This window comes from Miscanthus floridulus, chromosome 18 (assembly GCF_019320115.1).
Source record: "Miscanthus floridulus cultivar M001 chromosome 18, ASM1932011v1, whole genome shotgun sequence".
Classification (NCBI taxonomy): Eukaryota; Viridiplantae; Streptophyta; class Magnoliopsida; order Poales; family Poaceae; genus Miscanthus; species Miscanthus floridulus.
Window position 1 is genome coordinate 42,387,173 of NC_089597.1, and position 15,707 is coordinate 42,402,879.

Below are 15,707 nucleotides of genomic sequence, written 5' to 3' on the forward strand. Positions count from 1 at the left end.
CAACCATGCGAACACGATTGACCTCGCCGAAAAGGCTTTCCTACAAGCGAATCGAGAACAGAAGCAAGAACGGGATGAACGCAATCTAAAATTGCAAATAAATATGAGGCTTTTGATAACGAGAAGGAGTTCAAGTCTTTATTCAAAAGGACTAATCGCCACAGGCGAACAAGATCAAGAACTGGGGCCCTGGTTCACAGCAAGCAGCCTTGGCGGCACAGTTGCAGCAAAACGATGTCTGTTTCAGAAGGAAATCAAGAACTAAACAAAACACAAACCTTAAGGAGAGCGACAGCTGGTATTTATAGACTCTTGGGTGTCACCCCCTGGACGCGCCCCCTAATGGGCCCAAACAAGATACACGGTCCAATGGACCAAAAGACAGTGTCGCAACACCCTGACAGATTCTGGACCGCTGACTTGTTTCGACGATTCTTGTTGATTCTGAAGGGCTTTTGACGTCAGACCAATTAGGTTGGCTTCCTTATCCAATTAGCTTTCCATATGTGGATCATCGAAAATGGAGTCCGGATGCATCCTGGGTGACCAGTTTAAGGCAAATTGGTCCTAGAGCCCGAGCCAGACTCAAACTTGAGTTGGACTAGACTTCCACTATGAAAAAGATGAATTGGACGCCCATGCTGGACCTCCTCCTCTCCTTGGCTTGTATGCAATGAAGTAGTGATGTCCTCATCACTATGTGCCTCCTCAACAGATGCTTCTTGTTGACGGTGGTTATCATCCATCATGAACTATCAATGTAACTTGAATAAATGCATGAAAATGATCACCAACATAGACTTAGGGGTTTAAACTGATAATTTCCATAAGTTTTGGTGAATCTTTGTTTTCAGTAGGGTGTATCTAGAAAACCATCAAGGAGGATCAATTCGTCCAATTAAATTGCGCTTATCCATGGCATAAACAACTCTAGAAAAATCAAGAGGACACCAGAAGACACTCCACCAAAGCGAGGCCCGAGAGGATGCCAGGTGGGGGTCCCACCTACAGGCCGACCTATCCCCTAGTCCCACATGTTGGCCTCCGCTTCGACGTCGGTTCCTCCACCGCCTTCTAGATTGCATCTATGTCATTTATTCAAGTCAGTTTGATCCAAGGGCTCAGGATTGACCTTCCAGCATATATATACTATCCCCTATCCCCCTTCCTGAGGCATCATTCAATCATTATGTCATAAGTCAAGATCAGATAAAAAATTAGGGTTTCTAGAGAGGAGAATAGAGCTCCAATTCTTCAAGTTCTAGTATAGGCTATCTAGCAGATTTAAGTAGAGTTGGGCATTTGCTCAGGATTCCGGATTCGCTGTTTGGAAGCTGGTAAAGCCATTGTATCTCTCTTTATTTTATGACTTTATGCTACTTCAATATTATATTGCTATTTATTATGTTCCTAGTTTGCTCTAGTTGTATGTTTGATATAGTCATGATTGATAATTAATTTATGCATACTTTCACAAAGCGCTTAGCTCAATACTCGAGTGGGTTAAGTGGTCGACATTATATAAGCGTGGTGCTTAAATATTGTTTACCTGTGGATGCACTCTACACTTCGGGCCATGTGGTAGATCATGAGTGTGACACTCTCGTTGAGTCCTTTGTAGTCCACTCCCCATTTGTAGAACAAGTAGAACCTGGTTGCGAAGGGAGTCAAGCTCTATTCTTGATCTTCCTTAGTAATGTTCCTTATGCTTAGATATAGAGTTAATTATGCTATAGATGAGAGTGTATATACTTGGGTGTACAAAAGACTTAGTAAATAAGAAATGACTTAGGAATTGAAGTGGACTGTGATGCCTAAGAGGGGGGTGAATTAGGCAACTTAAAAATCTAACTCCTAAACTATAGCCTCTTTTTCTAACCTAGCAAAACCTATGCAAAAGATAAACTATCTAAATGTACCAAGCTCTTGGTCGAGTAACTCCGCAGATAGCCTCGGGCCTTCCCCACGCGCAAGTGGGTCTCCAACGTGCCTTCCAACAAGCCTCTCCCGGATGCTCCCCGCCGTCTTCACTATCAAGCTTCCGGCCGAAATATCGTGGGCCTTGTTCCCTCCGGTACGCGGTGGCGGCCACACCATAAACTCGGTTGGTGTGATCTCGTAAGACTACAAGCCCCTCTGATGTACAAAAATAGTGTGTGCAAGCACTGAGTGGTAAGAGGTATGCAAACCTCACTAAACAAAGGGCCTAAGCCTAGAGCAAGCGCATAAGCGGTAGTCTAATCAACCTAAGCGCTTCGCAAAGCACCTACGCTAATCACCTAATAAAACACTAAGCACTATGCAAGTGCAGATCACTAAAATAGTGTATCAACACCCTTGGTATGTTTCCTCAGCTCCACACTACTCAAATGGCTGGTTGGGGGTCTATTTACAAGCCCCACTAAGAAAGTAGCCGTTGGGGATGAAATCCCGCTTTTCTGCTACTGACCGGACGCTGAAGTCGTCCTGATTGGACGTGTTCGGTCGTCTCAACTGTTGGAGCCACGAATCAGCTGATCAGACACTGCCAGCATCCGATCAGTTGCCACCGGACGCGTTCGGTCGCAATTTCGCCGCTCTGGAACCTCTTTGTACTCGATCGGACGCTGTTGTCCTGTGTCCGATCGGTTTGCCACTAGCGTCCGGTCACTTGTTGAATGTGTTGTTGGGCTGATGAACAGTGCCATTGGTGTGTCTAGTTGATCCACTTGTTCAGCGTCTAGTCACTGCTGCTAACGCCTGCTGTTGCCGAGCCACCGATCAGAGCGTCCGGTCACTTTCCTCCAATGTCCGGTCCAGCGTTCGGTCACCTCTATGAACTCGTTTCTTCGCAATCTTGCGTGCGGCTTGGTTCCTATCTTCGTGCTTGGACTTTGCTTGATATCTTGGGTCTTCTCTTGTGCTCCTAAGGTCTTGCTTGTGGTGTTGATCATTGGATCATCACGTCTCCTTCGTCCAAGTCATGTCTTGCACCCTATTGAACTACAAAACAAACACTTGCAAATTTATTAGTCCAATTTGGTTGTGTTGGTCATCAAATACCAAAATCCAAAGTAAATGGGCCTAGGGTCCATTTTCCTTACAATCTCCCCCTTTTTGGTGATTGATGACAACACGACCAAAGCAAGCAAATAATAGAATTTTGAAATTTAAAAAACTACCTACTTGCTTAGGATGCAATGCAAGGGGCAAGATTATATGAAGCTAAAAATACTACTTGTAAGACTCCATAAAAACTTATCTTGCCCTTGCAAATGTCCCCATGTGGTATTATGGATTTAAGCCTTGCTTCCTATAAATTCTCCCCCCATTACATAGGCTAATCCATAATCCACTATCCTCCATTTCTTGTACCATTACTATAAATTAATGCTTGCTTTTGGTCCTCTAAATTCTCCCCCTTTGGAATTAAACACCAAAAAGGAAGACATTAGTAGCACAAGGGAGGGTCAAACTTTGTGATCCTTTGTGTGTAGAGTGAAAATAAATCACAAAATTTGACTCTCACATTATATAGACTAAGCTCCCCCTAAATATATGCATACATATGATAGAAGGCAAAGCATATGCATAATTGGCAAAGTATTGCACAAGGGAATTTAATCTATATAATGCTCGGAGAAAGCATATAAATATCAAATTTGAAATCAACATGATGATATTGGTTTAGAAATACCACATGTAGAAATCAATTTGATTTCTACCACTTGCAATTGGTGGTGGATATTTGAAGTATGATGCTTAACTCCGAGGACTCCATTTTCCTTGCAATGAGACTACTACACATATGATAAGCTTGAAGAGGTGTTAGTCTCAAAGCATCCAACTTGTAGAGTAACCTCCCCCTAAATTTGTGCACACAAGTATGGAATACTTGTAGGAAACATGCACATTGATTTTAGAATTAAAAATACCACTTGAAAGATGACATCACATGAATGTGAGTCATTTTTTAAGGCGATATTCGGGAGAAATTATCTACAATTTGGACTTTGGCATATATTAGATGAACAATTGAAGGACAAGCTATGTGTCGTGCTCCCAAACAATTTTAAACCATGTAGGATTGCTCCAAAGAATAAGAATGAAACCGAGCAAGCCTACCATATAAAATACCTAGTGTATGCATGACAAAAAATATAAGAATGCAAATGCAAACCTAGGCATGAAGAGTAACTAAATGCTAAAAGATACCAATTGTAGGAAAATTTAGATCTAATACCAATTGAAGTAAATTGAATCTAGTTACCTAACATGGGAAGGGGAATTTGGGTCCATAGTATTCACTAACCCACTTGGCAATGATTTTGTCCATCATGATGCACCCTATGAAATGCATCCATACTTTGCCAAGTCTCCAAATTCCCCAAAGTCTATAGGACTTCTCACTTCCCTTTTGGGATCCAAACCTTTTTGGTGCTCTTCATATTGGAGAAGATTTCCTTTGGCACCCAAAAGCGTTTGACCCTATTGTTGGCTTGCTTGTTCACCTTTATGGCCACCACCTTGTCATTTTTCTTCTTCTTCAAGAGATAAGGTGTGGAGGTCTTCTTGTCCACCTTGTTGGTGTAGGTGTTGGAGAGCTTGCTTGTTTTCTTTTTCTCCTTCTTTGCTCCTCCCCCATTCTTCACCTTGCACTCATAGGACTTGTGGCCTTCCTTGTGGCACACGTAGAAAACCACGGTTTTTCCTTCATCAAGCTTCTTCACTCCCTTGACGTTGTTATCTTGATGAAGTTGGGCTTGCTTCGCCTTGTCTTTCACTTGAGTCAAGTCCTTTGTGAGGCGAGCTACTTCTTGCTTGAGTTGCTCATTCTCCTTTGCAACCTCTTGTGTGCATGTATCTACAACAACTTTCTCAACACAAACTTGGTTGCACAAGGATGAGTCTAAACATAAATCATTACAAGAAGTAGAGGCATCCTTTTTAGACATATTAGAACTTTTCTTTTTATAAGCATCTTGTGAGCTAGCTAATTTTTCTTTTAAGTTTTCATTTTTCTTAGCAAGTTGCTCATCATTAATTATGCAGCATTTGTTGTTACACTAGCCTTAAGTTGCTTAATTTTAGTAGATAGTTCAACATTGAGATTAGCAAAATTCTCATATTGTTCAAGCAAAGTTTTATATGCTTCTTGTGAACTATCTAGCTTCTCTTTAATCTTTCCGAGCTTCTATTGTTGACTAGTGCAAACTTTAGCATAGTTAAGATTTTGTTGCACAATTTCTTTATAAGAAGGCATTTCATCATCACTATCACTCTCACTAAAGGATGAGCTTTCGTTACCTCATGCCATAAGGCACACACGGGAAGAGCTTGATGATGAGTGCTTGCGCCCTTGCCTCTTGTGATGGTGTTCTTCTTCACTTGAAGAATCATCTCATGTCCTTATTGATGTGAGGGCTTGTTTCTTGCATGACTTCTTTGTCTTGGGTGTGGGCTTATTTGGACAAGCTTCCACAAAGTACACCAACTCACCGCATCCATAGCATCCTCTCTTTTTTTGCTTATTTCTTTGATTTGTGAAAATGAGATCTTGGATTTGGATGGGCACACCCTTGACATTGAGCTTTTGGATCATCTTCTCCACCTTGTTGATTAGTTTGATTGATTCTTCATCAAGGTCGGAGGTGGAGGAGGAAGATTGATCATCATCACTTGAATCTTCATCTTCATCATCATCCTCATCTTCTTCTTCTTCTTCACTTGAGGAGCTTGAGCTTGAGCTTGTCTCAACTTGCTTGCTCTTCATCTTCTTTTTCTCGCTACATGCGAGAGCTTTGCCTTTGCTTGATGAAGAGGCTTCTTCTTGACCCATCTTGCGTGACATTTCAAATGTCACTATCTTGCCAATAACTATGGCCTGGGTCATGGTGCCCAAGTCCTCCATGTTGTGAAGGATGGTGATGATGCTTGCATATTTCTTTTGTGGTAGCACAGAGATGATCTTTCTCATGATGTTCGTGTCATCTAGCTCGGTTAGTCCTATTGAGTGGAGCTCATTGATAATTAGTTTCAAACGAGAATACATATCATGAACAAGCTCATTATCATTCATTGTAAAGGTATCATAATTTTGCTTAGCTAGACAATGCTTTTGCTTACGGATATTAGATGTGCCGTCATGGAGCACTTAGAGTTTTAACCATATTTAATTTGCCATATTTAACATGAATACTTGGTTAAACACATCTGTGCTAAATGATTCAAACAAGCAATTCTTAGCTCTAGCATTGAAATGTATTTCCTTTTCATCACTCTTTGTGGGTTTATCAGGATTCTTAATGGGTTTCACCCCGTCATGAGTGACTCTCCAAACTCCCAAATCAACTGCCCCAAGGTAGCAAGCCATTCTAGCTCTATAATAAGGGAAGTTAGTGCCGTCAAAGTGATGAGGCCTAGAGGTATCTATCCCAACCACTCTAAATAGCGTCGGCTCAACGGCGGTTAAGCCAAAGGACCAAATTTGAGCCAACCGTCTCTAATACCAATTGAAGTGGACCGCGACGCTTGAGAGGGGGGTGAATTAGGCAACTTAAAAATCTAACTCCTAAACTATGGCCTCTTTTTCTAACCCTAGCAAAACCTATGCAACAGATAAACTATCTAAATATGCCACTACGGTTTTACTAGTGTGTTGCTATCTCTACTGCAAAAGGAGTAATACAATCAATGTAAATGAGGAAGCTAAAGAGCAAGGTGAGATATGCAAACTCCCATCGATGACTTCAGTATTTTTACCGAGGTATAGAGAAGCATGCAAGCTTCCCCCTAGTCCTCGTTGGAGCCCCTCACAAGAAATCCCTTGCAAGGGCCAAGCTCCCGGTCGAGTAACTCCATAGATAGCCTTGGGCCTTCCCCACGTGCAAGTGGGTCTCTGACGTGCCTTCCAACAAGCCTCTCTTGGATGCTCCCCACTGTCTTCACTATCAAGCTTCTGGCTGAAATGCCATGGGCCTTGTTCTCTCTGGTACACGGTGGCGGCCACACCACAAACTCGGTAGGTGAGATCTCAAAAGACTACAAGACCCTCTGATGTATAGCAATGGTGCGCGCAAGCACCGAGTGGTAAGAGGTATGCAAACCTCACTAAACACTAGGCCTAAACCTCGAGCAAGTGCATAAGCGGTGGTCTAATCAACCTAAGCACTTTGCAAAGCACCTACGCTAATCACTTAATAAAACACTAAGCACTATGCAAGTGGAGATCACTAAAATGGTGTATCAACACCCTTGGTATGTTTCCTCAGCTCCACACTACTCAAATGGACGGTTGGGGGTCTATTTATAAGCCCCACTGAGAAAGTAGCCGTTGGGGACGAAATCTTGCTTTTCTGCTACTGACCGGATGCTGAAGTCATCCTGATCGGACGCGTCCGGTCATCCCGACCATTGGAGCCACAAATCAGCTAAGTGGACGCTGCCAGTGTCTGGTCAGTTGCCACCAAACGCGTCCGATCGCAATTTCACCGCTCTAGACCCTCTCTATACTTGACCGGACACTGCTGTCCTACGTTCGGTCGGTTTTCCGCTAGCATCCGGTCACTTGCTGAATGTGTTGTTGGGATGCTGAACAGTGCCATCGGTGCGTCCGGTCGATCCACTTGTTCAGCGTCTGGTCACTGCTGCTGACACCTGTTGTTGCCGAGCCACTGATCGGAGCATCCGGTCACTTTCGTCTAGCGTCCGGTCACCTCTGTGAACTCGTTTCTTTGCGATCTTGCATGCAGCTTGGTTCCTATCTTCGTGCTTGGACTTTAATTGTTATCTTGGGTCTTCTCTTGTGCTCCTAAGGTCTTGCTTGTGGTGTTGATCATTGGATCATCATGTCGCCTTCGTCCAAATCACGTCTTGCACCCTATTGAACTACAAAACAAACACTTGCAAATTTATTAGTCCAATTTGGCTATGTTGGTCATCAAACACCAAAATCCAAAGTAAATGGGCCTAGGGTCCATTTTCCTTACAAGAATCTTTGCTCTTAATTAATCTCCTGCTTAGCCATACTACATTTATGAGTATCTATTTCTATCTCTGGAATACAATCAATGCCTTACACTTATCATATATTTATGTTTTGATTTACCCTTGCTATAGCATGAGAGTTAATGATCTTGTCATAAGTATACATATTTGTCAATATCTCTAGCCACCCCATCACTCCTCCCTATGGACAAAATATAAATAATGATACCTAGTATACTCCCGGGTGAAATCCTATAATGGTATATTATCTGTGCGCTTGCGGATTACTTAGTATTTATATAAATTTACATGTGTTCTCAATAATTACCAAGACGCATTTCTGGCATCATTGCTAGGGATGACAACTTAGAAAAGAGTGATGCTAAGAAATGTCAACAAGCATTTCTTGCGCCGTTGCCAGGGAGGGACATAAGTAATGGAGACAGGGATCCCGATCTTCCGTCAGGTGATGGTAACTATCGTTGTGGCGGAGAATGACACACCGATCCGGCTTCAGATCGAAAAATCGAACCCTACAATCTTAGCACCACAGCTCCTCTAGTTATCAACCAAGTCATGGACCAGGTTGACCTCACCAAGAAGGCTAATCCCTGCCTGCGCAACGAAGAACACAAGTAAGAACAAGAAAGAAAGCAACCAAATTATAGATGAATGATTAATCTCACGAGTTGGGGTCTCACAAACCGAAGAACGGTGAAACTGTTTCTTGACAGAATAATCTAAGCAAAACCCCAAAACCTAATGACGGTGGCGCTATATGATTATAAAGGTCTTAGGGTCATCGCATACCCTGGACGCGGCCCCTAATAGGCCCAAACATGATACATGGTCCAACGGACCAAAAGTAGGTGTCGCAGCACCCTGGCAGATTCTGGACGCTGACTTGTTTCGACTATTCCTATTGATTCCTAAGAGGTTTTGACGTGAAACCACTTGGATTGGCCTCCTTATCAAATTAACTTTCCATCCATATGTGGATCATCGAAAACGGAGTTCGGATGCGTCCTGGGCGTCCGTTTTATTGTAGACTGGTCCTGACGGCCGAGGCAGACTCGAACTCGGATTGGACTGGGCCTCTGGCTTGGCTTGAACGTCCTTGCTGGCCTCCTAAGGTGGTGGCCAAGGAGGAGGATGTCCAAGGCCATCTCTTAGGTGTTCTCCATCTTCTTGGGGCGTGCTCCAACTTGGGCCAGGGTCCCAAGGATGTCTAACAAGCCCATGACGACAGTGTAGCTCCCACCAGAAATAGCAACAGAATATATTGGTGATTTGGAGGCCTTGCCGATGTGATATTGAGATGGGACCAGATCTATTTGAAAGCTTATCAAATAAGCTTTCCATCAAGTGCTCATTGACCTCGATCGCACTCCGGATGGATGAGTTATGGCCTTCCCAATGAGGCACTGTCGGGCTGCCGACGAACCAAAAGTTCAACTTTGATGAACTTCCATTATGAAACACATTTGAACCTACAATCAAATAGTGACATGTACATGTGGAACCAAGTGAATTATAACCAAAGCCACTATGCAAATGTAGGAACGAGTGCACCTTATAATCATTGTTCGTATCCGAAGGTGACATGTCCTCATCATCCTCCCCTTCTTGACAACAAACCGTCCTCGGTTTGGGATTAGCTGAAGGAAACGTTGTTGGTAGTAGCCAACATTTCTCTCCTTCTTGAAATTTAACATGTTTCTTTATAACAAAACTAAGGAAACTTGACATGACAAGATTATAGCAATTGGAATCCTTTGGTTGATCATACTTTTGTGCAATATTAGGAGATTTCAGAGTTGAACAAATATAGACACGATGCACCATATACTCTCCTTTACAATTATATTTTCCAATAAAATGATATGTATAAGTAGACAACCATGGCAATTCAACACATTTAAGTTTCTCTTCTAAACTACTAAGAGCATATAAAGTATCAAACTCAATATAACCCAAAGTATTTGAAGAATACAATAATTTCTTTTCTTTTTTTCAGTAGCAATGGGAAGCAAACGTTTATGTTCAGCATAAGTAATTAGTTCCAAAACATGGAAAACTGAAGCATCATCAACTAATTCATCTTTATCACAAGGAACATCAAGCAAATTATCACGGGACAAAGATAAATCAAGAGAGAGTTCCACTAACAATTGCTCTATGATAGCATGGTTTGTGGAAAAATTTAGTACATTAAGACAATTTTTACCTTCCGTGAGTGTAGCACCATGGGCATTACCTGTGTTCTTAGCAGGAGCAATAGGTGCATTGTGAAGTGATGGTTCTAAATTTGCATATGAGGTTGTGAGCTCCTCATTTTCTTCCATGTCATCCTCTCGCTTATGGATATTATCCTGCAGAAGGTTAGTCATAGCAAGAGGAATAACAACATATTCTTCCTCCAAATGGTGCACCTCATCATATGAAATCAAAACAGGAGGTGGATTAACAAAGGTTTCTCACATAAGAAGTTTCATATCATTCTAAGTTTGAGGTTTATCAGAAGGATATAAAGACTCCCACCAAGATAAAGCAGAATGTCGCAAAACACTAGCTGCATTTTTTACCTTCCTCCTTGGACACATAAAGCGAGTAGCAAATATGTTGTCGATGGCAATTTCCCACTCCATGTACTCATCAGCACCTATACCATCATAAGTCGGTGGATACGAACAACCTGTCATTGTTAGAAGACAGCAAAAGACAATACAAAAATATTATCCCTATCAAATGACTACGTGGTTGCAGTGGTGTCACTTTTGACAGCAAGTGGAAGTGTCTTACCAAGCTCTTACAAAGTTCTTACCAATGCAAGCAGTGGGCGGTACAACCGGCTGCTGGTTCATGATACCTATGAGGTAGTGGTACCGAGATTGCAAGGACCTTTTTCTGTACTGATCTAAAGTATATATGTGGAGCTTGGGAGGCACAAAAAAACAAATATATATATATGTGGCACACAAGTCAGTGACAGACAGCAATATTGAATAAATGTCCAGAGTACTTGTCCTAGTTGCTGGCCTATACGTATTTCTATCACCAGTTGTGATAAACAAGAGAGGAAACAAGGATGAAAGGAAACAAGTATTAAAGGTAGCAACGGATATGAACAAGGCAAAAGGTACCACAAACAATAGAGCTATTGAGTGTTCCTTATGTGCTCCTTTTCGATATCTTCTATTCTTTTTTACTATTTTTTTCTTTTATTTTTTTTGTCCAATCTTTTTTTTCTTGCTTTTGCTCTTTTGATATTTTTTTCTCAGCAAGGAGCACACAAGAATAAGCCACAAAAAAATTGAGCTCAATTGAATAAAAGATGTGGCCTATAGAAAATTAGGACTGTGCTCTAAAAAGCATACCAAAACTTGTGGGCCCAGAAACTCAATTTTCCTAATCGAATTTTGCAAATCTAATTTTTGTGAACCCAGTAACGCTGGGATGAAATATATCTAAAATTTTCTGGTGTTCTCCGTAGATATAAAATTTTCCCCGTTTCGAGTTCGGATGCAAAAGTTATGACTGTTTTAAGGAAGTTGCTCGAATAAGGGTTTTAGTGGACACAAGATGCAAACCGATGATGATACGGAATAGCGGCGGGTGCAGGGATCAACACAAACTAGAAAAGAACACAATCTAAACCAGCAACAAGACTTTGACCTAGGACACAAACTCAACAAAGCGGACTCTGAAACTGAATCATGCAAAGGCTATGGCACGGATGGTTATAGGATAGGAAATAAATATGGCATTGGATGATGGGATAAAAGCAAAAACACTCAAACTAAGGGTAAGATGCGAACTTGACGGTATACCTGAAGCTCTGATTACCACTTAATGGAGACGGGGATCCCGATCTTTCGTCAGGTGATGGTAACTATCGTTGTGGCGGAGAATGACACACCGATCCAGCTTCAGATCGAAAGATCGAACCCTGCAATCTTAGCACCACAGCTCCTCTGGTTATCAACCAAGTCACGGACCAGGTTGACCTCGCCAAGAAGGCTAATCCCTGCCTGCGCAACGAAGAACACAAGCAAGAACAAGAAAGAAAGCAACCAAATTGCAGATGAATGATTAATCTCACGAGTTGGGGTCTCACAAACCGAAGAACGGCGAAACTGTTTCTTGACAGAATAATCTAAGCAAAACCCCAAAACCTAATGACAGCGGTGGCATATGATTATAAAGGTCTTAGGGTCATCGCCTACCCTGGACACGCCCCCTAATGGGCCCAAACACGATACATGATCCAACGGACCAAAAGTAGGTGTCGTAGCACCCTGGCAGATTCTAGATGCTGACTTGTTTCGACTATACCTATTGATTCCGAAGAGGTTTTGATGTGAAACCACTTGGATCGGCTTCCTTATCAAATTAACTTTCCATCCATATGTGGATCATCGAAAACGGAGTTCGGATGCGTCCTGGACGTCCGTTTTATTGCAGACTGGTCCTGACGGCCGAGGCAGACTCGAACTCGGATTGGACTGGGCCTCTGGCTTAGCTTGGACGTCCTTGCTGGCCTCCTAAGGTGGTGACCAAGGAGGAGGACATCCAAGGCCATCTCTTAGGTGTTCTCCATCTTCTTGGGGTGTGCTCCAACTTGGGCCTGGGTCCCAAGGATGTCTAACAAGCCCATGACGACAGTGTAGCTCCCACCAGAAATAGCGATAGAATATATTAGTGATTTGGAGGCCTTGCCGACGTGATATTAATATAGGACCAGATCCATTTGAAAGCTTATCAAACAAGCTTTCCATCAAGTGCTCATTGACCTCGATCGCACTCCGGATGGATGAGTTATGGCCTTCCCAATGAGGCACTGTCGGGCTGCTGACGAACCAAAAGTTCAACTTTGATGAACTTTCATTATGAAACACATTTGAACCTACAATCAAATAGTGACATATACATGTGGAACCAAGTGAATTATAACCAAAGCTACTATGCAAATGTAGGAACAAGTGCACCTTATAATCATTGTTCGTATCCGAAGGTGCCATGTCCTCATCAATAAGGCTAAAAAGTGAATTGATCAAATAAATACTTATTGATGAAATCATAACTAAGCACCTCTGCTTTAGCAGGCTTACCCTTGTTTGTCTTTGTTCATATTTTATACAGGGTATTGTAGGATTGGTTCTGATCTATCAACAAATTCCATCAATCACAATCAAACCAATCAAGAGGAAGCTCAACACTAGTTCCTAGAGCTATGGCTGACAAAACAATATGAGAATTCTCTGCTCCAAGCACCGAGAACATCCACACTAGACCAACACTCTGAACCAACAACCTTGAGTTTGAACTCAAGCCAAGCCTCATCAACATGGTGCAAGCTACCTCATTCAGTGGAAAAGCACATGAAGATGCTAGTGCTCATCTCTAGAATTTTCTAGAGATTAGCAGCACAATCATCATCAAGGACGTCACTTAAGGTATCATACTACTCCGCCACTTACCATTCTCGCTAGTGGGAAGGGCGAAGTAGTGGTTCTACACCAACAAAGATGACATCAACACATGGGTAAAGTGTTCGAAGGTCCTCCTAGCAAAGTTCTTCCCTATAGGCAAGACCAATGCCTTAAGAGGAAAGATTTTCGTCTTCCAACAACAGAGAGGAGAAACCATTCCAGAAGCATGGGAATGTTTTCAAGAATACATTTCAAATTGTCCTGATCATGGGATGGAAGATTGGTTGCTCATGCAAAGCTTTTACCATGGATTAACTCAGAAAGCTCATGAACAACTGGATGCTACTACTGGAGGAGCATTCATGTCACTCACCCTTGGAAAAGCTGAAACTCTTATGGAAAAGATAGCCTCTAATCAAGACTAGTCCCAATGCAACATTCAACATTACAATAAGAGTGAAGAAGTACTAGAAGAGGTGTGTGTACTTTCAACTAAGATGGACGTCTTATTGAATTGGCTCGAACAGCGAGCCAATTACAAGAAAAACCATCAAGTTCTACAAGATGCTTATAATGCTCAAAACACATGTAGAGAATATTTGGGGGTTGATTTCCCTGACTATCAAGAAGACGCAAATATTATCAACTCTGCTCCACAACAATAGAGACAAGGATGGCAACTACATCAATAGTCAAGTTACCAAGGTAAGTACCTAGGTAATTACTATAATTCTTCTAATCCTAAACGGCCATCCTTGAGAGACTTGATCTTAGAACAAGCCAGGATTAATGAGAATATTTCTAAAAAGCTTGCTTTTAATGATAAGGTGCTAGAAAACATAAACACTAAAATTGACAATTTTTCTTCTGCCATAAAAGACCAACTTAACTATAATAAAAAGATAGAATCTCAATTAGCTCAGTTGGCGGCTGCTCTGCCTTTTACCACTAACCTTGAAAAGATCAATGCTATAACGACAAGAGGTGGCAAGTCTACTCGTGATCCTCCATATCCAACAAGGATAGGTAAGACACCAACAGCAGTACAAGAGGAGAAGAAGGACGGTGAAGTTGAAGAAGTTGATCCACAAGCACAAGAAATGATGCAACATTTTCATGACACCAACCTCCTACCGTTTCCACATAGAAATCGAAAAGCTAAAATGGATGAGCAGTTTGGTAAGTTTGTAGAGGTAATTCAAAAGCTATATATCAATATTCCTCTAATAGATGCCATTTAGGTACCCTCCTACATGAAGTATCTCTGAGACATCCTCAACAACAAAAGACCACTGCCCACCATTGAGGTAATTAAGTTAACTAATGAGTGTAGTGCTGCCATCATAAATACATCACCTGTCAAGAAGAAGGATCCATGATGTCCCACTATCGATTGTTCGATCGAAAACAAGAATTTTGAGAATGCGCTATGCGGCCTTGGAGCAAGCGTTAGTGTCATGACCAAAAAGGTTTTCAACAAGCTCAACTATTCGATGCTCATGCCAACATCAATGTGCCTGCAACTAGCCGACCAATCGGTCTGGTATCCTACAGGAATCGCCAAGAATATTCTAGTAAAAATAAGAAACTTCTTTGTTCTAGTCTTGACATGTAGGAAGACATGAAGACACCCCTCATACTTGGGAGACCTTTCCTGAGCACTACAAATGCACACATTGATTTTGGAGCCAGTGAAATCAAATTCCATATCAATGGCAAGGAAGAGCGATTCAGGGTCTCTATTTTTGGAACCGACTGATGCACCCAAGGAATGAGTAAAACTGGAGAAGTCCAATTCAGCGGACTAAAAATCCCGAACCCTCGTCGGGAGGTAAAATTGGTAGTTATCCATATTTACTTTTTCACATTGCATTAATCATTTTGCCTTAGCATATTTAATTTTCAACATCTGCATTAGAAAATAAAAATTCTCATCATGTCATTATAAAATTCAAGCCCCATGTAAATAATGTTTACGAAGCATAAAAACTTGTAATAAATAATTACCATGAAGGCATAAAAATTTAAAAATACCGTTCATTCATCTTCTTATATTTCATAGTATCATAAAATATTTTTTGCATTACATATATATACATGTGTATATGGTAGAAATACAGGTAACCAGGACCCACATGAAACATGGAGGACCCACTCAACCACCACCCATCACCTCTATTTCCACCTCCATCTCCACTCAGGTCATGTCTCCACCGAAATTCCATAGACGGCCATCCATTCTTGCTTAAGTGTGAAGCAAGGTAATATCTAGAGGAAGGACATGCCATTTGGCAACAATGTGGGGCTGAT

At 41.8% G+C, this 15,707-nt stretch overlaps 1 non-coding gene across 1 annotated transcript; it reads right to left on the reverse strand.

The window, feature by feature from the left end:
- Window positions 1-13,564: 13,564 nt before the first annotated feature.
- On the reverse strand, window positions 13,565-13,671 carry LOC136524892 (small nucleolar RNA R71). The gene has a single exon (XR_010776243.1). It is a non-coding gene; the product is annotated as a small nucleolar RNA R71 (small nucleolar RNA).
- Window positions 13,672-15,707: the final 2,036 nt, after the last annotated feature.